Raw genomic sequence first — 24,573 nt, 5'->3', positions numbered from 1 at the left:
AGAGAAAATTAGATTGCAGCTAAAACAGTGTCATTTATATAAAACAATGAAAGATGAACCATATATGTATGCTTCAAGCGTCAAATACGTAGACTGTGTCCAAGCACAAAACTTAGTGCAACCAAATAATGTGGTATGGCAGCGTTGCATGGATATAATCTCTTCGTTTCTTTTTACTCCGCGTATAAGATTTGTTTGGAGTCAAACTATGCAAAATTTGACCAAATTTATATCAAAAGTTTAACATCTACAATACTAAAGCTATATGCTATGAAAATTCATTTCATGATGCATCTAATAATATCGATTTCATACTTTGATTGTTGATATTTTTCTTATAAAGTTAGTCAAACTTTACAAAAATTGACTTTGACCAAATTTTATATGCAGACTAAAAAGAAACGAAGGGAGCACAAAAATACAAAGTAGTATAACTTGCATGCATGGCTTGCTGATGTGGCATGGTTGTATGGCTAGGGAAAATAGGTAGTGAGTTATAACTACTTATCTAGGTTGACCCTAGCATTACTTTCACTAATATATATCGCATATCATGAACATCATAATAAAATTATAAACATTGAAAAATATTTTAAATTAGAAAACAAGGTCTTAGTATACCAGGTATATTTGATTACATGATGCAAATGATGATAAAAAGATACATCTACTCAACTTTAAACAATTATTGAATAAATACAACATGATGAAGTGCGGGGGGGGGGGGGGGGGGGGGGGCAACTGCCCCCTCTCCATCCTATAGCGCTGACGTTGTATTTGGCAATATATATATATATATATATATATATATATATTTGTATTTTATTTAGGTACGCAAATGTAGTGGGCCCTTATTTAAGATGGTCCCTAAGCCACCGCACCTTTAACCTTTAAGGCCCTTTTTACAGGTTTGTTGTATGTGTAATTATATAGGTTTGAGAGGTTTGTCCAAAGGTGGAGTTTGACAAAGGGGATGCGATGGATCATCTATTTCGGTATCTGCTTCCGCATCTCAGCATGGAAAGCTCCATGAGAAGATTTAATAACAACAATTTCTCCTACAATCAGATGCTCCGTGAAAAGGGCTATGGATTTGGCATTCTCATCAAGACCGCCTGGACGGTGCCCAAGCGCACTGAAGCCACTTACTCGATTAAAGATCCTTTCAAGGTAATGTAATCTTGTCTCATGCTTGCACATATGTAATCTTGTTGGTTGTTTTCATTAGAGGGTCGCTCATACTTTGACTTGTACTTAGGTGATGGAATTTCTTTAGAAGCTAGTCACATGGAGAGGTGACACCACTGGAGATGAGGACAAAATTGTTGAGTCTTGAGGAAGAATAGTTGGCAGCCACAACACGTCACCGGGGGATTTGTGTATGTTGTTGTTGTGTTCGGGTTTATCTCTGTTTTACTCACTCCAATGTTCTTGTCTTAGGGTTCTACTGTTGATTGTTTTCTTGTGTCAAGATCTGCCGGTTCGTGTTATTTGACATTGGAACATATAGTGATGGGACCATGCTTCATTTATTCGCTGACACATTTTACACGGCCATACTCAATGCAAAAAACAGATACATATACTCAACTTTAGACAATTATTTAATAAATACAACATGGTGAAGTGCGGGTGGGGGGAGGGGGGCAACTGCCCCCTCTCCATCCCACAGTGTTGGCGCTATATTTTGCAAAACATATATTTTTGTAATTTATTTACGTATGAAAATGTAGTGGGCCCTTATTTAAGATGGGCCCTAGGCCGCCGCACCTTTAAGGCCCTTTTTATAGGTTTATTGTATGTGTAATTCTACAGGTCTGAGAGGTTCGTCCAAAGGTGAAGTTTGACAAAGGGGATGTGATGGATCATCTATTTCGGTACCTGCTTCCGCATATCAATATGCAAAGCTCCATGAGAAGGGTTAATAATAACAACTTCTCCTACAATCAGATGCTCCATGAGAAGGGCTATGGATTTGGCATTCTCATCAAGACGGTCCGGGCGGTGCCCAAGCCCACTGAAGCCACTTACTCGATGAAAGACCCTTTTGAGGTAATGTATTTTGTATCATGCTTACACATATGTAATCTTGCTGGTTGTTTTCATTATAGGGTCGCTCATACTTTGACTTGTACTTAGGTGATGGAATTTCTTTAGAAGCTAGTCACATGGAGAACTGACACTGCTGGAGCTGAGGACAAAATTGTTGAGTCTTAAGGAAGAATAGTTGGGAGCCGCAACACGTTACGGGGGGATTTGTGTGGGTTGTTGTTGTGTTTGGGTTCATCTCTATTTTATTCACTCTAGTGTTCTTGTCTTGGGGTTCTACTGTTTGTTGGTTTCTTGTGCTAAGATCCATCGGTTGGTTCTATTTGACTATTTGACATATTAGAACAGATAGTGATGGAACCATGCTTCGTTTATTTGTTGACACATTTTACACGGCCATATGAACACGGGTAGTGGATTCTATTGTGCTATGAACACAAGGCCGACCCTAGCATTATGGACAGCCTAGTGCAAATGAGATATAAGGGACCTAACAAATATAACACGGTAACATAAATACATTCATCGATATATATCGCATATCATGAAAATTATTATAAAGGTATAAACATTGAAAAATAATTTTAATTAGCAAGTCTTAATACACCATGTATATTTTTTTACACGGTACAAAGGCAAATGCAATACACCATGTATATTTGATTACGTGATGCAAATGTTGATAACAAGATACATCTATTCAACCATAAGCAACTACTGAATAAACACAACATGGTGCTTTAGCCTTTTGTTCCCATTTAAATTCTTCTTGTTACATAAGTCTATGTAACTGCGCTCTCGGATCTTTCTACCTTGTCTTATTTCAGCAGCCAGTCAATAAACCTCACAATGTATACCTCTTTTAAAATATTTATACCAAAAATTCATATTTTGATTCCACCTTTTAATTTTTCCATGAGCTTTCTCAGTTTTCTCTGCCATTTATCTATATTGGATCCTTGCATAGTTGGTTCCAGCCAAGTCTCATATCAATTTTCTGGATAGCTTGTCTCACGAACCATTCAAACCTAAAAATTAGATTAGTTTTTGGGACATCCCCGGTATCTAGAAACAATGGGGTGTGATTTGAGTTCTCTCTAATCAAAACATTAACCATTGTCAAGGGATAATTCTCCTCGCAATCAGTGCAACATAAGATCCTATCTAGTTTTTTCAAAAGTAAGATCTTGCAAATTGTTCCCCCAAGTAATCTTTCTACTATTCATAGTAATTTCCCTTAGCCCTGCTTGTTGCAGGATAGTGTTGAAAATAAAACTTCGATGCCCAGAGTGCATACTCTATTTTTCTCCAAAGTTTTCCTAATTATATTAATATACCCCCTAACAAAATAGGATTAACACTATCCTATGAAAATCTGGATAGCTCAACAAGGAAGTTGGCTTTCCTTTCAGTCTGGGCCTCTTTGTAAACCAACACCAGATCCCCATCTTGATGTAGTAATCCTCATCTTCTTGAATATCACATCAGGACTGTATAGTTAACCCCTAAGACTAGCCACAGTGGGGAGTAACTTAGACTAGTAATATGCATATGTTACTGGTCTATTTACTACCTCTACAGTGGAGAGTAACATATATGTGGTGTCATGCAACACTTCATTTACTAGGTTATAGACTCATCTTGCCTTGATATGTGTGATGTTACTCATACTACTAGTAACTAACTATGTTACCACATGACTCTCTTTCTTCATTAATTACTTGGCACATCATCTATTTTGCCTAGATATGCGTGATGTTATCACCTATGTTATCTCCCACTGTGGGTAGTCTAAGAATAGTCCCCTCCCCCTGATAACCCACAAGTATAGGGGATCGCAACAGTTTTTGATAAGTAAGAGTGTTGAACCCAACGAGGAGCTAAAGGTAGAACAAATATTTCCTCAAGTTCTATCGACCACCGATACAACTCTACGCACGATTGATGTTCGCTTTACCTAGAACAAGTATGAAACTAGAAGTACTTTGTAGGTATTGTTGGATAGGTTTGCAAGATAATAAAGAGTACGTAAATAAAAGGTAGGGGCTGTTTAGATAAAGAAACAATAAAGTAAATATAGCGAGTGTGGAAAAGTGGTGGTAGGAGTTGTGAAATTGCCCCTAAGCAATTGACTACTTTACTAGACCGATAGCAAGTATTATGTGGGAGAGGCCACTGCTAGCATGTCATCCCTGACTTGGAATTCTATGCACTTACGATTGGAACTATTAGCAAGCATCCGCAACTACTAACGTTCATTAAGGTAAACCCAACCATAACATTAAGATATATTGGTCCCCCTTCAATCCCGTATGCATCAATTTCTATGCTAGGTTGAAGCTTCTGTCATTCTTGCCCTCCAATACATAGTCTTATCAACATACAACTAACCCTAGGGTGTGATCCACGCGCGCAATCATATGATGGGTACCAAAGGACAACAACATAACCACAAGCAAATTAAATCAATCATAGCAATTCATCAACCACCGATAGGACAACGAAAATCTACTCAGACATCATAGGATGGCAACACATCATTGGATAATAATATGAAGTATAAAGCACCATGTTCAAGTAGAGGGTACAGCGGGTTGCGGGAGAGTGGACCGCTGTAGATAGAGGGGGAAAGGTGATGGAGACGTTGGTGAAGATGGCGGAGGTGTTGGTGTAGATCGCGGTGATGATGATGATGGCCCCCGGTGGCACTCCGGTGCCACCGGAAGCGAGGGGGAGAGAGCCCCCCTCCTTCTTCTTCCTTGACCTTCTCCCTAGATGGGAGAAGGGTTTCCCCTCTAGTCCATGGTCTCCATGGCGTGGGAGGGGCGAGAGCCCCTCCGAGATTGGATCTGTCTCTCTTTGTTTCTGCGTTCTCATATTCTACCCTTTCACCGTTTCTTATATTCCTGGAGATCCGTAACTCCGATTGGGCTAAAATTTTGACACGATCTCTATCCGGATATTAGCTTTCTTGCGGCGAAAGAAGGGCATCAACCGCCTTACGGGGTGGCCACGAGGGTCAGGGGCGCGCCCCCTGCCTCGTGGGCCCCTCGAGCATCGTCTGGCGTGGATTTTTCTTCCCAAAAATCATATATATTCCAAAAAAATCTCCGTCAGTTTTTATTCCGTTTGGACTCCGTTTGATATGGATATTTTGCGAAACAAAAAACATGCAACAAACAGGAACTGGCACTGGATCAATATGTTAGTCCAAAAATAGTATAAAAAGTTGCCAAAAGTATATGAAAGTTGTAGAATATTGGCATGGAACAATCAAAAATTATAGATACGACGGAGACGTATCAACCCCCCCCCCCCCCCCCCCCCCCCGCGGCGTGGATTTACCCCTAGATGGGGTATGTTGGCAAAGAAAATATTTGTAGGTCGGTTCTGGTAAGTTCTACCTCATATTTTCCCGTGATCCTAGGAGATCTACTTTTGTATCCACCACTAACTCCCTCAGACATCTCTTCTCCACATCCCCACCAAAACGTCTTATATTCCAAAAAATTCCTCTCATTTGTAACTTTTGGAGCTTCACAAAAGAGAAAAGATAATAGAGGACCGAACAAAATGTCTCTTGGACCATGTAGTACTGGCATGAATAGTACATTTGTTAAGATACTTCAAAGAAAAATTTCACATATAACCGTTCATGTGCACCACATGCTTGTAAATTTACATAAAAAAATGTTTACAGCCCAAATAAAAGATAAATTGCGACACTAAAATAGCAAAATATAGCACTAATATGTTGTTCTGACGCAGGCAAATAACATATTTTCGCATTAAATGTTACAAGCAGAAGAGGAACTAGGATATTGTTCTTAGATTTTCCTAGCAATTGAAAAGGTACTCTTTGTTCCTGAAAGCACACACTTGGTCTGGGTGTGTCTTTACATATTCGAGTCAGATCGCGGTAACATCAATAAAAAATGTATTCTTCTCGCATACTCCGTTTTTATTTAATTTGCATATTAGCTTTGTCTTAAATTAAACTTTATGAACTTTGATCAAGTCTAGAAAAATTATGAACACCTTCAATGTCAAATAAATACCTTTAGATTTGTTAGTGAATATATTTTCACATAATATATATATATAGTTTTATAATAAATGTTCATATTATTTTCTCTAAACTTGACTAACCTTATAAAGTTTGATTTATGACAAACCTAATATGCGAAGTAAATAAAAACAAAGGGGGTATGCAAAATGTTTTTTATACGAACATATGTGTGGCTTGGTACTATTGTTTCTTTTTCTAGTGACTTCTTTCTCATGCCGCTACGTGTTTCTGCTCTTACTCTTAGTTTATACCCATAGTCTTTATATAGGGTTAACTCATTTTGAGTCTATCTTTGATCATCAATCTGACTAACAAAACTTAAGTCATATGGCAAGAGATATATCACTGAAAATTACAAATGTTAGTACTAACAACCGCCTACGTGTACCCATGTTCTGTATAGTGTACCCAATATTGATCATCACATGTATTTTTTGGTTGACTCGGTAACGGTGTGAATGACGAAAAAGATCACATTGAAACGTGACAAAGTTACTCCTAGCATGCTACTCCTTTCGTCCGGATTTATTAAGGCCTCCCACGTTTTGAGCCAAACTTTGATTATACATTTACGTAATAAAAATTAAGTTATATACGGAAAAAATAGTATCGTTGGGAATGGCATTCGAATACGAATTCCACAATATATAAATCAAATCGACGGAGGTAGCCGTAGAAAGCAAATCCATTTGCTCAAAGATTAGATGATATGTGAGACTGAGAGAAGGTGAGGATGGGCTTGAGTATGCAAATCCCCAGAAAGATTCGAATGTGCTGCCATTACAAAAACCGGTTGAAACTCAAGGAACTCATCACGGACCGGAGGGGGCGGGGTCTCACACGCGAATTCTTTGCCCGCGCACAGCCCCGCGGCGTGTGGGGTGGCCAGGTGGCGGAGTCCGTCCGTCAGTGTACCCTTTTTGGCTTTTCAATCAGTGGAAAAAGCGCGAGCAGTCCGCTGCTGCCAAACCGACGTGGCGGGGCCATCCGCGCGCGCCCCGGCGCCCTTTCCGCCGCCCGCTCCCCTTGGCAACCGCGCTCGCGCCCGCGGGGTTGGTGGTGGTCGGGGCCGTGGGGAGTCCACTCCGCTCTCACCGACGTCACCGGATCTCCCAAAGTCCAGCTCCTCCCGTGCTCTCACGGTGCGCGCGCGCGGCCGGGCGACACTCAGGCCAATTCCAGCGCCTGATCCTATCTTTCTTCGTGTGCGTTCCTTTAAAATAAAAAGGATGAATCAGACAGCTCAGTGCGCGGGCGTAAACGAATTTTTATTCGTTTTCTGTCTGTTTTCGACCCATTCCGGCTTAAGTTTGTGTTGCTTTTGAGGGTGAAAAGGACAGCACGCTGACAGGCTGCCCGTGTGCGCGGGTCCTCACCTGGCCCGTCCGTCGGTGGCACAGGGACATTTTCTTCTATCCGCTCCCTCTCGTCCTCCGGTCGCACCCCGTCCACTTTTCCCCATTCTTGTCCACTCTTTCCCTTACCGCCGCGGTCGCTGCCATTGCAGCTGTGTAGCTCGGACGCGCGCTTGCCCAACCCTTTCCCTCGGTGCCCCCGACTTACCCAACCACGGCCACCTGATTTGAGCACCCGGCGGCCGGATTTGGAGCGGATCCGGTCGGTCTTGAGCTCGTCCGGCTATGGGAGGCCATGCCGCGCCATGGACTGGCCAGGCACCGGGCCGGAAGGCCCCGGCAAGGCTGCATACAGGTAGTGGCTCCTCCTCTAGCCGCTCGGATCTACACCGTCGGTGGTCCGCCGGCAGATACACGAATGGCGGTCGGTCGGGCTCGGTGCTAGCCCAAAAGCTCGTCGGCGCACCGTTGCCACTCATTAAGTGCGACCACTGCCCAAAGAAGGTCGTGCGCCGCGTGTCTACAACGCCGGAACATCCCAAATGGGTGTTTATCAAGTGCTTAAACGATGGAGTATGTGCTATTTTTAGCTTCGGTTGTGGTATTGGATTTGACTATAATTGTGCTAACTTAAAATTTTATTGTGTAGTATGGATGCAAGTTTTGGTATTGGGAAGAAGAGTACATCGATATATTGATAGAACGCAATTTAGTAGATGTTCATGCACTTTTAGCTAGCATAGAGGGTAGAGATGAGACTAGTGCACTTGTTGCTAGAATTTAGGCTAGATATGAAACTAAATGTGAGGATGCAACGTCTACTTCTTTACATTCGAAGAAGAAAGAAGCATGCAAAATCGAGCCTCCTCCGCAGATAAACAATGAATGCATCGAGAAGACATTAATCCAACTTACCCGAGCAGTTATGGAAGTTGGATATCTTCTAAAATGTATTCTTGTGATTTTTATTATTTTTGGTCTTACTTTTATAGTCAAAATTTGGTGATATAGTTCTCATGTACCAAAAATGAATGATGAAAAAATTATGGGCTTGCAAAGAAAAATGTATGCGGACAAGATGTGACCGGGATGCGTCCGCGCGTTGGGCGCACGGTCACCGCATCCCAAAAATTGTTCGGACACGACCCCATTGCACTACCCAAATAGACAGAAAACGGACAAAACAGACGTCTATTTGAGATGGTGCGGTGGAGTTGGCCTCACGTTATTACCAACCCCGTCCTTGGCAGTTGGCACCTCACTCACCGCTGCCCAGTGAAGTCCGCGCCATCCCCACCTCCTGGGCCTCGATCATGCCTTTTGAGTGATTACTCGCTGGCTGTGGGGATCCCCTGCGCCGGCCAGCCATGGCCGGCGCCACCACTGACCTGACCACGTACCTAGCAGTGGTCTAGACGCGCCGAGGGGCACTCCGCTGGTGCACTGGTGCTAGCAGCACCAGCACGGTGGTAGTACACGGAGGTAGTTGCGGTTGCATTGCGATGGCCATGGCGATGGCGACCAGCTATCTCTACCTGGCCCGGGGGGCAGGCCGTGGGGATGTCCCGTTGCTGTGCCTATCGCCGCATGCCCCTCTGCTTTGTCGTTTGCCTTGTCGTTGTTGGCAGCCCTGCCCGCCGGTACAAGTACCGAGCACGAGCAGTAGGAGTATAGTAGTACCCCATCGTCCCATACTATTCCTTGCGTGGTAGTGCTCATTGACTCGTTGTGGTGGTATTGGTGCGAGTTAAAAACTGACATGCTACATGGTCACGCTTTGGCACGCGCGTGTGGCTCCGGAGGCTCCCCCAACCCTAGAACAGCCAAGCCTCAGATCGCCTCCTCCGGTCACTGCCGCCGCCGGCGCCGGCGGTGGCGGCCGCGCCCGGCTGCCGAAGGCGGCGGGTGCTGGCAGCCTCCCTCGACGGATCCCCTTCGCGCGGAGCGGGACGTCTCCGGGGCGGCCATGGTGATGGGGTGGCCGGCGGTTTGATTCGTGGCGATGGTCGTCGGCGCACGGCGGAGAGCGCGACGGAGAGGCGGATCCAGGCGAGCTGCTGCAGAGTGGTGGAGGTTGGTGGTGCGCGGGCGCTGATGGTGGCGGTGGCGCGAGCTCAGCCATGGAGGCGGCGGCACCGAGAAGGCCCAGCCAGGAAGGAGATCCTGCGGGCAGCGGGCGGCCGGCGGCCTCCTCGTGAGGGGCTTGCGGTGGTGCTCTCGGAGGCGCGGGCGCTGGATTGTGGATGGAGGTGCGGGCCGGATCTGAATCGTCTCAGATTCGATCTGGGTCTTTGGTGCTGTCTCCATCGCCTGGCAGTCCCTGGTGCGGGTGAAGGCCGACGTGGTGGAGTAGGCCCTTGCACGGCGTGGTAGGATGCGGCGGCTCCTTGTCTGGATTGTTGGTGGCGTGTTCTCTCGGCAGTGCTGGTGTTGGAGGATCACGGCTGTGCAGCTTTGTCGGCAATTTGCTGCGGTGACGGCGGTGTGAGGATTCATGGACAGTGCCTCCCCAAATCTTGAGGTGTGGAGATGAGTGACATTACGGATGAAAATCCTGTCCGGTTCTGGCCGGGCCGGCAGCGATGGCACCTGCGGGTGTCGTTCCCCTCCCTGGAGGCGTCGCCGAGTGTGTCGCCATTTTCCTTGTCTTCTTGGTGTTGGCCATTGTCTCCGCGCGAAAGCCTTGATTCGGTGTGGGATCGGCACGATGGCGGCTTCTTTGATGTCGTCTCTCTGTTGGGAGCATTGTGCCAGGAGACATGGTTTGGAGGTCCTATGTTGTGCTCCACCGGTGTTCGCCGCTGCCCTAGTTCGTTCTCTCCGGCGCAATGTACGGTCGTCGGTGGTGAATCCAAGATGGTGCTTTTCTTAGGTCGGATCGAGTCCTGCCATCCTCTTGCCACCTCCTTTAGGCATCAAGGGGGATGGTGCATTGACGAGGGAAGCTTGGCGAGAGCTGCTGTTCTTCGGAGGTGACTGACGTCGGTCGAGACGCGGCGAGGTTTTCGAATTAGGGTAGGGCCTTTTGCGTCGTAGTTGTGTTGTCGTTGCTGGCTGTCCTTGGACTAGCCAGTTGTGGAGTGGGTGCTACGCTCGTTGTTCGCAGCGAGTGGTAGTCGTTTTGTACTTGCAATTCTCTTCTTCTATAAAGCTATGGTACGCAATTTGCGTACTCTCGAAAAAACATGGTCACGCTTTGTTCTCTAGCTAGCAGCATGCAAACTGTTGCCTCTCTCGTCTGCAGTTATAGTTTACCCCTGCTGTCCTACACAGTGATTTTCCGGTGCTTGCTCAGGATCGGAGGCTAGGGTCATCACTCATCAGATGGAGATGCCAGCGTGTACTGTATACGTGTACTACTTAGGGCATTTCCAAGAAGTTGTATGTTTTTCTTCGAGGAACCGGCAGGAGCACTGCCTTTTCATTTCAGACGAAAAAGAGGATTTATGTACAAAGATGCTAGGTTTTTCCGGGGAAACCTGACGAAACCCTTATAAGAACCGTTGTGGTATGCTAAGTGAATCAAATCAAATCACCCAATGTCGGTCGCCACTTGTGCTCTGCCAAAGGCGCAAGCCCGCATTCTTATGTCGTCGAGCGCGATGGCCGCCACCTCCAGGTGAGTGAGGCGGGTGCCGATGAATATTCGGCGGTTGCACTCCTTCCAGATATTCCAGATGGTGTAGAGGAAGTGACCGCTATGCCGACGTCTTTCGTCCTTGGACAGGGGACAGATGAGCCGATCCCACCAGTCGGAGACTCCCATGGGAGGCGGAATTGTCATCATGTTCGACGGCGCCTCCCCAGTCCATGCCTGAACATGCGACCAAACCGCAATCGCAAATGGGCAGTCCTTGCAGAGGTGAGTTGCCGTCTCCGGTGCTCCCAGACATAGCGGGCATGTAGGATCGTGCGGCCATCCGCGAGTAGCGAGCATGTCGGCTGTGAGGATCTTTCCATGGAGCACCAGCCAGGAAAAGAGCTTGCATTTGAGTTCCGCGTGTGCCTCCCAAATCTTCATCGGCGAGAACCTGGGGAAGGAGCCAGTGAATTGGGCTGTATATGCCGAAGCCACGGAGTAGATTCCATTTGTAGTCCAACGCCAGGAGATGGAGTCCTCCCTGTCCGTAGACAGTGTAACCTGGGAGGTCAGAGATGCTATCGAGATGAATTCCTGCAGGTGTATGGGGGACTGAAGGCGGGCGACTGCTCTGATCCAGTTATCCTCGTGCAGCTCCTTGGACACAGTTCTCTGCTTTCTTGTGGCGATTTTGTATAATCCGGGAGCCAGCATCCTAAGGGGACCCTTTCCCGTCCAGTCATCATGCCAGAACAGAGCTTTGTGGCCGTTACCCAGCACGATGGAGGTCGAAGCTCTGAATAGCGCCATATCCGAGTCGTCGCAGGGTAGGGCAGAGCCCACCCACTAACAGTCAGGGTCGGTCCACATTAGCCATGGCCAGCGTAAGCGGAGAGCCCGACCAAATCTCTCTAGGTCTGTGATTCCCAGCCCACCTAGGGCCTTTGGCCTGCACACTGTCTTCCAGTTTACCAGGGAGTGTCCTCCGGTCGCATTCTCGGAATTGTCGCCTTGCCATATGAAGTTGCGAGAGATCTTGCTAAGCTTATGATTGGCCCACGCCGGAAGAGGGAGCGCAGTGAGGTGATGAGTGGCCATGGCGCATAGCACAGACTTTGCCAAGGAGACCCTTCCCGGCCTCGCAAGGTTCTTTCCCTTCCATCCCGGAAGCTTGCCCATTGCTTTGTCTATGAGAGGTTGCAGATGAACCCGCTTGAGCCTTGAGGTATGCAGGGGAAGGCCCAAGTACTTAGTTGGGAATGCAACGATCTTCACAGGGAATCCCGATAAAATGTGGGCGATGTCAATCTGGTGGCAGCGAATAGGGAACACCTCCGTCTTGGTGAGGTTGGTAATGAGACCCGATGCCTCCCCAAAACAGGCGAGAATCCCTGCAATGGCATCCAATTCTTCCTTCAAAGGGTTGGCAAAGATGCCTGCGTCATCAGCGTAAAGTGAAATTCTGCAGGAAGCCGAACGAGCCTTGATCGGCTGCAGAATCCCGGCGTTGGAGGCAGCCCGGAGCATAAGCTGAAGCGGGTCAATTGCAAGGATGAAAAGCATGGGGGACATAGGGTCACCCTGACGCAGGCCGCAAGCGTGATCAAACGGGGGGCCCGGGTTTCCATTTAGCAGAATCCGCGAAGAAGATGATGCCAAGGACATGTAAATCCAGTCTCGCCAACATTGACTGAAACCAAGTTGCTCGAGTACCTCCAGTAGGTAAGCCCAGCCAACAGAGTCGAAGGCCTTTGAGATGTCCAGCTTGAGGAAGAGGCCAGGCGTTGACGTGCGATGCAACTCCTTTACCAAGTTCTGCACATGTAGGAAGTTATCATGGATGCACCGTTTCTTCACGAAGGCGCTCTGGCTCTTGGAGACTAGCGTGGGGAGCAGAGGGGCGAGCCGGTTTGCTAACAACTTCGAGAAAATCTTCGAGATGCTGTGAATGGGGCTGATTGGGCGGTAGTCCCCAATCCTAGTGGCGTCTGCCTTCTTTGGCAGCAGAATTATGTTCGCCGAGTTGATCATCCCGGCGCAATAACCCCGTAGATCTGCCAGTTGTAGGATTGCGGCCACGACGTCGGTCTTGATAATCTCCCAACAGGACTTGAAGAAGGCGCCAATGAACCCGTCCGGTCCTGGCGCCTTGACCGAAGGCATAGAGAAAACTGCCTCCTTAATCTCTTCTTCATCAAACGGGGCGTCCAGCTGGGATAGGTTGTGGCGCTGCATACCGATGTTCTCCCAGGCCAGGCGTTTGGATCACCGAGTCGGCCTTCCGAGGTGCTCTTGGAAGTGGTCGAGGAGGGCCCACTCCTTGTCTTCAGTTGTAATTGCCAGCCCGACGTCGGTCCTGATGGTCTGAATGAAATTCTTGCGCCTTCTTCCATTGGCTCGGGCATGGAAAAGCTTGGTGGTGGCATCCCCCAAACGGATCGAGTTAAGACGCGAGCGCTATCTCATCTTGACCTTCTGGATGGCGAGAAGGCCAAGGTAGGAAGCCTTGAGTTGTCTCCTTAGAACCCTCTCAGGTTCTGACAATGGCCGCCCTTCCTCAGCGACGTCCAGACGCCAAATGATCTCCTTTGCCACCGCAATCTGGGTGTTTAGAACACCAACCCTCTCTTTTTGCCATTTGCGCAAAGCCTTCGCGGTTCGGCACAACTTGGTATGAATCGTACGGAGGGCATCCCGGGACAGGATGGGCTTGTTCCACACGGCCGCAACCGCATCATGGAAGCCGGGGAGTCGCAGCCAGAACTCCTCAAACTTGAAGGATGGCTTCCTCGCATTGTCGATGCACCCCTGAAGAAATAGCGGGGCATGGTCGGAGCAGGTCGTTGAGATGGCCTGGAGATGCGCATTTGGGAAGAGCAAATCCCAGTCATCGGAGTGGAAAACGTGGTCAATCTTGGTCATGACCGGATTTGCTTGCTCGTTGGACCAGGTGAAGCGCCTCCCACACATACGTAGCTATTTTAGCTGCATGAAGTCAAGGGCCCCGCAGAATTTCCCAATGAGATGGCGATTGATGTTGGCGTTGCTCTTGTCCGCCGCTTTAGTGATCAGATTGAAATCCCCCAAAATAAGCCACTGCCTTCCAGTCGTGGCAGAGAGAGCCCTCAACTCCTCAATGAAAGCCACCTTCTCAGGCTCGCCCTGAGGACCATAGACGCAAGTGATGGTCCAGGCAATGCGATCATTTAGCATGGAGAAAGAGGCGGAGATGGTGCCCGGAGTAGCCTGGCAGTCTGACAGCGCGAAGAAGCGGTCCAACGTAGCCAAGATCATTCCTCCTCTAGTGCCGGATGCAGGCAAGACAAAGTAATTGGCGGTGAAGCAAGGGCCAAGCATCTCCCTGATGATGGAGTCGTCAACTAGTTGAAGCTTCGTGTCTTGGAGACAGACGATGGAGGCGTGGGAGTCGTGAACGATAACGCGAATGGTGTCACGTCGAGCGCGCGCATTAAGTCCACGGACGTTCCAACAGATGATTTTTACATCAGATTGCGCCATATGGGAAACTTAAAAGTAGCACGGTGGATGTAGACTTCAAGAGGCGCCGAGGAAAAAGAATGAAACGGAGTGGAGTGCAACTAGCAGACTTGAGCTTGGTGACACAATGTAGGGAAGATAGGCAACCTCCGGTCGCGATGTTACATGGTTCTGGACGACTAAAACGAAGAGCAGGAAAGGAACGGTGATACATCATGCTCGCAGGAGAGGAGCCCAACAAGTAACGGCAGCTAGGGAGCCTACACATCAGCGACCTGGGCAATAGCGTTTGCAACCTCCTGGGCGGCCTTCTTCTTGTTCTTTTGTGCCTTCTTCTGGGTGATATCCTTGGCGTGCGCTACCAGTCCAGCAATAGCCTGGATGACGGGGGCCGCGAGCGGGGTGTTGAACAAGTCGAGGTAGGCCTGCTTGGCCTTGTCGTCGTATCCAACAGACGGGTCCAGTACAACACAGACCTTGGCAATGAGCTCCTGGACCGCCTCTGTAGCAACCCCGTGTGGGGCTTTTGCCTTCTTGTCGAGCCGGGCGTTACGCCGAGCGGGCGCAACCGGCACGCCCCCCTTGCCCCTACGGGTGGCCGGAGTCGACAGCAATGGGGCAGGCGGCTCCCCGGCGACGCCAGCGAGGAAAGACTCCAGGGGGTTCCCAATCGGAGGCACGTTTGTAGCATCTGCCGGGGCAACAATGACAGCGGGTTCAGGGCAGGCATCTGCCGACGGCGTGAGAGCTCCGACCGGGTCGGTGGCGTTCGCCCCAGGCTCGATGACGGCGGGGGGGGGGGGGGGGGGTCACGGCGACGAGGGTCTCTGCCGGGCCACTCCCAGCAGCAAAGACCGAGTGGACATCGACCGGCTCAGGCCTGACCACGAGGGCGGCGGAGAGAGGCGCAGCGACGAGGAGCCCGACAGGGTCACCCCCCGCATCGCACATCGCGCGGCTAGCGTCGATAGGCAGGGCCGGAGGCGAAGCATCATCGGTCGGTGGCGGATCAGGGGCGGACCAGGCTTCAACCCCCAGCGTGTCAAGGCTCCGCACGTCTGGGGACAGGGAGAGTCCCGCGAAGTATGCCGACAGCGTAGGCAGGGCGGCCACCGCCGAACCCGCCTCCGCCACGCCAACAGCCGCGCCAACCAGCAAGGATGGGCTGGCTGGGCCGCCAGCGATCGAACCAAGCTTGACAAAGGCACCCTCCACCCTTTCAGCAAGGCCGGCCAGCCGCCGACGCATGGCAGAGAATTCCCCGCGCATCGGAGCGAGCGCGGTGTCGATAGCCGCCGATAGCTCGGACCGAAGTAGGCGGGCGTGGTCCACCAGCAGAAGGCGCAGCTTGCTGCATGCCACCGGGTCGACCTCCATCGCCATGACAGGAGACGCAGCGCCCACGGGGGAGCCCGCATGGCGACGTCCATGACGCGCTGAATCCACGTCGCGACGTCGAGGAGAGCGGGTGCGCTCCATGCGCCCGTCCAAGGCCGAGTCGTTGGAGCGGGGCACCCGGCCGCGTCCGTCCCGGCCGCCACCGCCACGCCAGTCGTCGTCGAAGTCGTCGCCGTCGTCCCGGCGCCGCGGCATCCGTCAGGGGTGGTCGTCCGTGCCCCGGTCACGGCGACGCAGTGCAGCAGCCCGTGAGCTGCCTTCCACGTCAGGGAGGGCGAGGGTGGCTCCAAGAGGCGGCGGGACACCGTCGACGCACTCCATGTGCCACTCCAGCGGTAGCCCGGGAGGGCTGAACGCCTCGGCACGACCGTCGGAGGTGTAGCAGTCCAGGGGAGCATTGGAGTGGTCCTCCACCATGTCCAAGTGGACCAGCACCCGGAAGGTTGCGCCATGCTTGCAACCAGACGGCCTCGCCACATTGGCGAACACCTTCAGGCCGCCGGAAGGACGGGTGGTGAATGTTAGCCAGATGACCTTGGGGATGAGGTTTGGGTCTGCAGTCCAGGCCCAGAGGTCGAGCGTCTCGGAGCTTGTCCGGAGCGCGGATTGGTCGTCGAGGCGATCCAGGGAGCAGCGCCGGCCGATGATGCGCTCGGCGACGTACGGCGTCCACGCGTAGTCAGGGACGTTCTCCAAGCACAAGTGCACTCGGTAGTTGAGGGCAGCCCCGAACGCGCGCTCCAGGGGACGCCAGGGCCTGATGTGGACGATGGCGCCGGCAGCACGCACGCGACCCGCGGCAAGCGCCGCGTCGCACTGGGCCTTGTGCTCGAACTTGACGAGGAATTCCACCGGGTGGTACGGGGTGACGGCCACATCCCCGTGGCTGAGCCGGAATTGCTTCCGGATGGCACGGTCGACGTCCAACATGACGAGCCACCATGGTGCGTTGATGGCCCACGCAATGGCCGCCGTCTGCTCCCACTCAAGCATGTCGCGGTCCATGTCGAATGAGGACGGGATGAAGCACGAGTCCTCCTCGGGGCAGGCATCCGGCGCCCCGATGCCGGCGGAAGCGTGAGCCATCCTAGCGCGGGAAGGGGGAGCGAACGGGGAGGCGACAACATCAGCCCCGGAACGGGCGCCCGAATCTGCGGGCAAGCGGCGCGGCAGAGGGGCCGCAGGCGGGGAGGCCGGACGCAGCTTTGACGCACGCCGCAGGGGGCACCAGCGCTCGATGTGGCCCGAGAGGTTGCAGGAGAGGCAGCGCACAGGGTCGCGACAGGCAGAGGAGCGATGATGTTTGGGGGCGAGACAGCGAGAGCAGCGCCCCTCTGTGCGCTTTTTGAAGCGGATGAAGCTGGCTCGGCGTTGCTCGCCGAGGCCGCCCGGCGCGGGATTGGACGGGACGACAGACGCCCGGCTTGAAGGCACGTCCCGTCGGGGGCGGCGCTGCCACTGCACGAAAGTCCAGCCCTCCTCCTCCCTAGGAGCGGACGGGACAGGCCGCGGCGCAAGGACGCCTCCTGACGCCGCATTGACGAGCCAGGATGGGCGAGGGGGGATGGTGATGATGGGGCAGAGACGGGTGGCCGCATTGAAGGCGTCCGGCGCGGCCGCGGAGTCTTGAATGCTCGCAGAGGAGGGGGAAGCCCCAACAAAGCCTGGGGGAGTGGCCGAGCCTGGAACGAACTCACCCTCCTCATCAATGCCAGCAGGCAAGGGGGCCGAATCCAGAAAAAAATCGCCAGATCTGCCCGACGAGCGCGTCACGCGCGCAGGGGAGACGGACGCCGGCGTGCACCCCAGGGCGGGCACAGCAGGGGGGAGCAAGGGACCAGAGGAGGCGCCGCACCCAGATCTGGCGTAGAGGCCAGCGCAGAAGACCGAAGCAGAAGCCTCTGCGCCTCAGAGAAGAACCAGGGGCCCCCGGGGCCAGGCGCACCGGCCGGAAGGGGGGAGGGGGCAGCAGACCGGGGGGGGGGGGGGGGAGACCGCCGGCGGGGCGGGGCGACCGGGTGCCGCGCGCGGGGACGAGAGCCCGGGGAGCTCCAACGGATACATCTTCTCGATATTCAAATTGTCAGGTGTAAGTATTTATCCATAGGGATATTTCGGTGGTAGGGAATTAACAGGTTGTATGTTAGTTTTGTTGATAAATGTTTATGTCAGCAACCAACAAGCTATCATACAACTACTCCAATAAGTTGTATCTAAATACTCCAATGGGTAGTATCTAAGAGCATCTCTAGCCGCGCACCCAACATCCCCCTCCCCCCAAGGCGTTTTTAGCGCCGGCGGCCGAAAATCGGCCCAGTCGCGCTCTTAGGATCTCATTTAGCGCCGGTTTGGGCCGAAATAATAGCTGGCGATCCCGAGCCGAACCCAAACGCCCGGGGGGCGCCTGGGGGCGCCGGCAGAAGCGAAAAGGGACGCGGGGCCGCTCTGTCGGTGAGAGGAGGTCCTTTTCCCGCCGTTTCCTCTCGCTTTCCCCCTCGCTTTCCCTCTCATTCTCCATTCCTCCCGCCCATCTCCTCCTCCTCCCCGCCCGTCCGGCCACCATGCCACCGAAGAAGTACGTGGTTCCCCGCGCCCCGACGGATGCCACCGCCGCCGCCACCCAGCCGAAGCAGAGGAAGCAGACGATGCCGCCGTCGAAGCCTCCGGGCATGTCTAACGCCGACTGGAGGGCGGAAGTTCAGCGCCGGGAGGCTGTCACCACCGACTGGCAGAACAGGGCCAACGCCAAGAAGGCCCGGGACAGCGCGGCGCTCGCGGCTACGGCGGTGGCGGAGCAGGCGGAGCGCTCAGCTGAGGCGGTCGCGCGGGGATGATGAATCCACCCGGCGGCCACACGACCTGGAGCCAGCAAAGCGTCGGGTCTCCGGCCGGCTTCTCGTCGTCGCCACAACCATGGGGCTGCACGCCGTCGCCGGGCTACGCTGACGGCGACGCGCACGGTGGGTTCAACCCCAACATCACCTTCCCCCATGGTTACCCGGCCCAGCGCACACCCTCGCCCACCTACTTGCCGCCAGCCTACACAGCCTCCCCGACGCCACCTCTCCACCGAGGCGCGCTGCCCTTCTCACAAGGCTCCTCGTCGCATCTCGGCAACACCAACGCGACGGAGGCCGACATGGACGACATCATCATGACCGGTTCGACCGCCACTGCCGCGTCCCCCGGGTTCACTGCCCATGAAGACACAGTGGAACTCAACGGCTACATGGACGGCGAGCTCGACTACGGCGAGGATGAGCCAGATGAAGAGGAGGAGGGAGGAGCCGGCGCCTGCTCCGGCAAGGAAAGGGAAGAAGAAGAAGCGGGCGGCCAGGACCAGTAAGCCGCGCATCAAGTGGGCGTCCAAGGAGGACGAGTGCCTCGCCGAAGTGTGGAAAGTCGTCTGCCTCAACCCGATCACCGGCACGAACCAGAGCATCGACACGTATTGGGACCGCATCAAGGCCGAGTTCGACGAGCGCAAGCTCGTCGACCCCTACTTCAAAGGCGTCCACATGCAGAGCGGGTCGAAGGCAATGCCGAACCATTAGGGGCTCATCCAAACGGCGTGCAACAAATGGCATGGGATCGTCGAGGAGATCGCGGCTCGCCCCGAGAGCACGCCATCATCGAGGATCAGGTATGGCACGCCGGCCTCTCCCCTTTCTTTTCGCCGGGTGCGCGCCACTGACTGTTTGTTCCCCGGCGTAGCTGGTGCAGATGTTCGCCATGTTTTGCCAGGACAGCAGCGACCAATATTTCAAGTACCTCCACGTTTTCAAGTGGATCGAGAAGTGCGAGAAGTGGGCGGATGTCCGGCGCACCCTCGCCAAGGCCAAGGAGACGTACAAGCCGGACACGCCGATGCCGGACGCATCCGAGGGGCGCCTAGACGGCAACAAAGGGGCCAAGAAGGGGAAACACGCCGAGTCAGGTACCGCACGTGTGCATGAGTCCATCGAGCATTGCCTCGCCGACGCCAAGACCCGGGCCGCTCTGTAGGAAGAGAAAACTGAGGCGCGGTGGTCGGCATTGATGACGAACAACGTCGTCAAGCTCGACCTACTCTGGACCAACGTCGCCGCGAAGAAGAGGAACATCGACCCGGCTTTCCTAATGGGCGGGGTGGACATGTCGGTGATGGACGAGCAGGTCAAGGCATGGTACCTGGCGGAGCACGGCCTCATCCTGAACTAGATGTCGTCGACGGCGCCGCCAACTCCCACGCCGCCGCCAAGCCCGAGCGATGATGCCTCCACGACGCCCAACAGCATAGAAGCTGCGCCGACGCCGCCCAGCACAAAAGCCGCGCCGACGACGCCTAGCCCGCGCACGCCGACTCCTCCGACGCCGGAGGCCGACAACGTCGTTTGGTGCGTTGCCTACGAGTCCCTTCTTTTTGCACGCCGAACTTTTCGTTTGATCGTCGAACTGTGGCAAGGTGATCGCCGAACTGTGGCACTGATCGCTGGACTTGTGGCATTTTTGGGGGCAGAAAATGGACCACGTTTGAATTTGCGACGCCTTGGAGGCGGCACCCGTGGGCGTGGCTGGGACCTAGATCGCCTCCAGGGCCTAAAAATCACCGGGCGAGCGCCAGAAAGAGCGCTGGCCTATGCGTTGGGGGCCGAACGAGTGGAGATGCTCTAAGCTATCCAATAGATGATGAGAAAATAAATGTGATTGCTCTTTTTTTCACCTTGGAGCTTATGCAAAGGTTGTTGGTTAATCTACATACAACTTTACTCTCTCTCTGCATTTATTACATGCCACATCATCACAATGTCCTAGGTGGCAAATTTACCAACACCTATCTCGCAACTGTCGGAGATGCCCTTAGGCTAGTCATAGTGGGAGTAACTTAGCTACTCCCTCTCTCTCAGTTTACAGGGCGTGCTCGTACTCCTAAGTCGTTAATTTGACCAACCTAATGCAAGTCATATATTACAAAAAATATACCAATATAAACTTCAGATGTTCTATTTTCAAACGGTATAATTTTTGTGTTATATAGTTTATATTAGGGTGATAAAATTGGCAACCTAGGTATATGCGTAGGACTTGTAAACTGAAACGGAGAGAGTAGTAACATAATGCATATCAAGACGAATTTGCTTATGTGGCAAACAATTAATGAGGAAAGAGAGGTTTTGGGGTAACACAATATGTTATCATGACATAGCGCAACCCAAGACAAGATGAGTCTATGCCTAAATAAATGAAGGCTTGCATGACACCACAACCATGTTACTATCCACTATGGAGGTAGAGTAACATAGGCTAGTAACATATGTATGTTACTAGTCTAAGTTACTCCCCACTATGAACCTGTCAACGAGTTGGTATGATCAAGGAGTCTTGCCCCACTTAGAGCAAGTACAATAGTGGGATATAAGCCCGCTTACATGTCATTTTTGCCAATGTGGAGGAGAGAGACAAGAAAAAATGAAGGAATGCAAGAGCCAGCCTTTATGCATGCTCCTAAGTAAAACTGTAAAAGTATTTAATGAGAGAAAAGAGATAGAGAGAAAGTGACAAAAGGCGTAACTTTATAGCCAACTCCATTGTACGAGTGATTAATAATGCTAACTCTTGATGACATATTATGTTCATATAGCCAACGACTGGCTATACTATTAACTATGTTCTTACCGCGTTGTTGCCGATTTGCACGGTTCTCCAAAATTTCAAATCCCGTGAAATCCGGGACTTGGCAAAACAGTCGATTGCATCAATGACTTCCTTGTTCATTCGGGTCCGACCCGATGCTCGGAATCACTCGGTCACACAACAAGCCAGAATCGATCGAGGCGATTGACAAGGAATTAAAGCTGCGTCAGAATCTGCAGAGGTCGAAAGTACTTCCGAGGCATTGAGTCCAATCAGATTCCACTCCAGTCCTTTTAACTCGGACCCCGATCCATTCGGGGGCTAATGACGATGACATGCATTTGGGGTAGGGTCCTAGTCCTGACCTAGATACCCAACCCAAAGAAATCACATACAAGAATCCAAGGCCCACATAGTTAGGAAGGAGTCACCGACTGGGATACCTACAACTTACAAGTCACTCGGACACAGGATTCACTTGGTGACCTCACCAACACTCGACCGTCTCTGCTCACTCGGAGTACCGAGTGTCACTCGACCATGGAAGACCTAGGGTCACCGTGAGACAACAGCAGTCGGACAATCAGTTCGTCGCCTTGAAGAGCATCTAATGCTGGCGTTACCTGTAACGCCCGCATCCTTTAACTCTCCCATTGAACCCTTGGGTAACGGGGCCTTAATGAGGGGCCAGTAGACTCTATATAAGCCACCCCTCCACCCCTGCAGAAGGGTTCACACCTCTTGTAACACAACACTCCAGATAAGCAAGGTCCTATAACATCGAGACATTGGGGCTTTACCTCTTTTGAGAGGGGTCTGAACTCATAAATCCGAGTGTACAACCACACTGTAGCTAGGCTCTGCCCTCCTATACGTACCCCTATACTCTACTGTCAGATCTGTTCCCACGACACATATCCCTGTACGAATATGTTTGACTATGTGACTGTCACTCCATTAAGCCACGTCCCAAATAACGTGTTTATGCTCGCTGGAGGGTGTACATTAAAAGCAATATGTATTGATCCCCATACTAATTTTTCAAGTGCACACTCAAGAAAGAGGTGTTTTTTTACGGGAAACTATCGATCTGTTCATCTTCAATCATGGTGGTATAACGAACACCAGAAATAAAAAAAATGCATCTAGATTCCAGGGCACAACTTGTTGTAGTAGACAATCGGGAAGTCATCGTGCTAAAGTCCCGCAGGACCAACACCCCAGAACAGCAACCGTCGCCGATGAAGAGAATTTCAGATCGAAAGAATCTAACCTAAAGACACATGAACAAAGACGAATAAAGACCGGATCCGAGCGGATCCACCAAAGACAACCAGCGACCAAATCTCGCGAGATCTACTGGAGACACACCTCCACACACCCTCTGATGATACTAGACACACCATTGGGACGGGGGTTAGACGGGGACCTTATTCCATCTTCAAGAAGAAGCCGTCGTCGTCTCGTCTTCTTGAGCATGACACAAACCCTAACAAAACTTGAAGAAGCACCTGAAAACCGAGCCCTCCCGCTGGCAAGGGCCGGGATCCACCGCGCACCCATGGCCTTAAGGCCACAGGAGACGTGGGAGATCGGCCGAACCGCCGACGGGAGGCAGAAACCCTAGCTGCCTTTTCTTGAAGGAGGGACAGGGGTGCACGAAGGCTCCACTTACATGATATCACAAACGCAACATCTACAATTACCAACCCAGTTCTTTTTTGCCAGATTATCTTTGGTGAGAATAACTCTTTTGTGAAGGAACCACATAAAGATGGAGGCCCTTGCGGGCGGCGGGTAGGTACCTCCCCAACCCTCGTCCCTCGCGTCGCTCTCGCGGGCGGCGGCGGGGGAACCCTTGTAGGGAACACAGTAATTTCAAAAAAATTCCTACGCACACGCAAGATCATGGCGATGCATACCAACGAGAGGGGAGAGTGTTATCCACGTACCCTCGTAGACCGAAAGCGGAAGCGTTAGCACAACGCGGTTGATGTAGTCATACGTCTTCACGATCCGACCGATCAAGTACCGAACGCACGGCACCTCCAAGTTCTGCACACGTTCAACTCGATGACGTCCCTCGAACTCCGATCCAGCCGAAATGAAGTTCCGCCCTGACACTCCCATTATTGGCTTCCTTCCCTGGGGACCGCTCGGGCGAAGGCAGAGCATGGAAGAAGAAATGTTTCTTCTATCTAAAATATTAGAAAGAATTTTGCTGATTTATTTCTTTGAGGGAGAGTTCCGTCAGCACGACGGCGTGGTGGCGATGATGATGTTCTACCGACGCAGGGCTTCGCCTAAGCACCGATACGATATGATCGAGGTGGATTATGGTGGAGGGGGGCACCGCACACGGCTAAGAGATCCAAGGGATCAATTGTTGTGTCTATGGGGTGCCCCTTGGCCACGTATATAAAGGAGTGGAGGAGGGGAGGGGCCGGCCCTCTCTATGGCGCGCCCCAGGGGAGTCCTACTCCCACCGGGAGTAGGATTCCCCCTTTCCTAGTAGAACTAGGAGCCCTTCCAAGTAGTAGGAGTAGGAGGGAAGGAAAGGGAAGGGAAAAGGAGAAGGAAGGAAGGGGGTGCCCCTCCTCCCTAGTCCAATTCGGACCAGCCCATGGGGAGGGCTGCGGCCACCCTTTGAGGCCTTTCTCTCCTTTCCTGTATGGCCCATTAAGGCCCAATACGAATTCCCGTAACTCCCCGGTACTCCTGAAAATACCCGAATCACTCGGAACATTTCCGATGTACGAATATAGTCGTCCAATATATCGATCTTTACGTCTCGACCATTTTGAGACTCCTCGTCATGTCCCCGATCTCATCCGGGACTCCGTACTCCTTCGGTACATCAAAACACATAAACTCATAATATAACCGTCATCGAACTTTAAGCGTGCGGACCCTACGGGTTCGAGAACTATGTAGACATGACCAAGACACGTCTCCGGTCAATAACCAATAGCGGAACCTGGATGCTCATATTGGCTCCCACATATTCTACG

The 24,573-nt window shown here is 51.9% G+C and overlaps 1 pseudogene; it reads right to left on the bottom strand.

Moving 5' to 3' along the window:
- Window positions 1-14,811: 14,811 nt before the first annotated feature.
- LOC125546998 (uncharacterized) lies at window positions 14,812-17,035 on the bottom strand (annotated as a pseudogene).
- Window positions 17,036-24,573: the final 7,538 nt, after the last annotated feature.

This window comes from Triticum urartu, chromosome 3A (assembly GCF_056163025.1).
Source record: "Triticum urartu cultivar PI428250 chromosome 3A, HENAU_Tu73, whole genome shotgun sequence".
Lineage (NCBI taxonomy): Eukaryota > Viridiplantae > Streptophyta > Magnoliopsida > Poales > Poaceae > Triticum > Triticum urartu.
The sequence above is the reverse complement of the archived record's forward strand: the minus strand, read 5'-3'. Positions and strand labels throughout refer to the sequence as shown.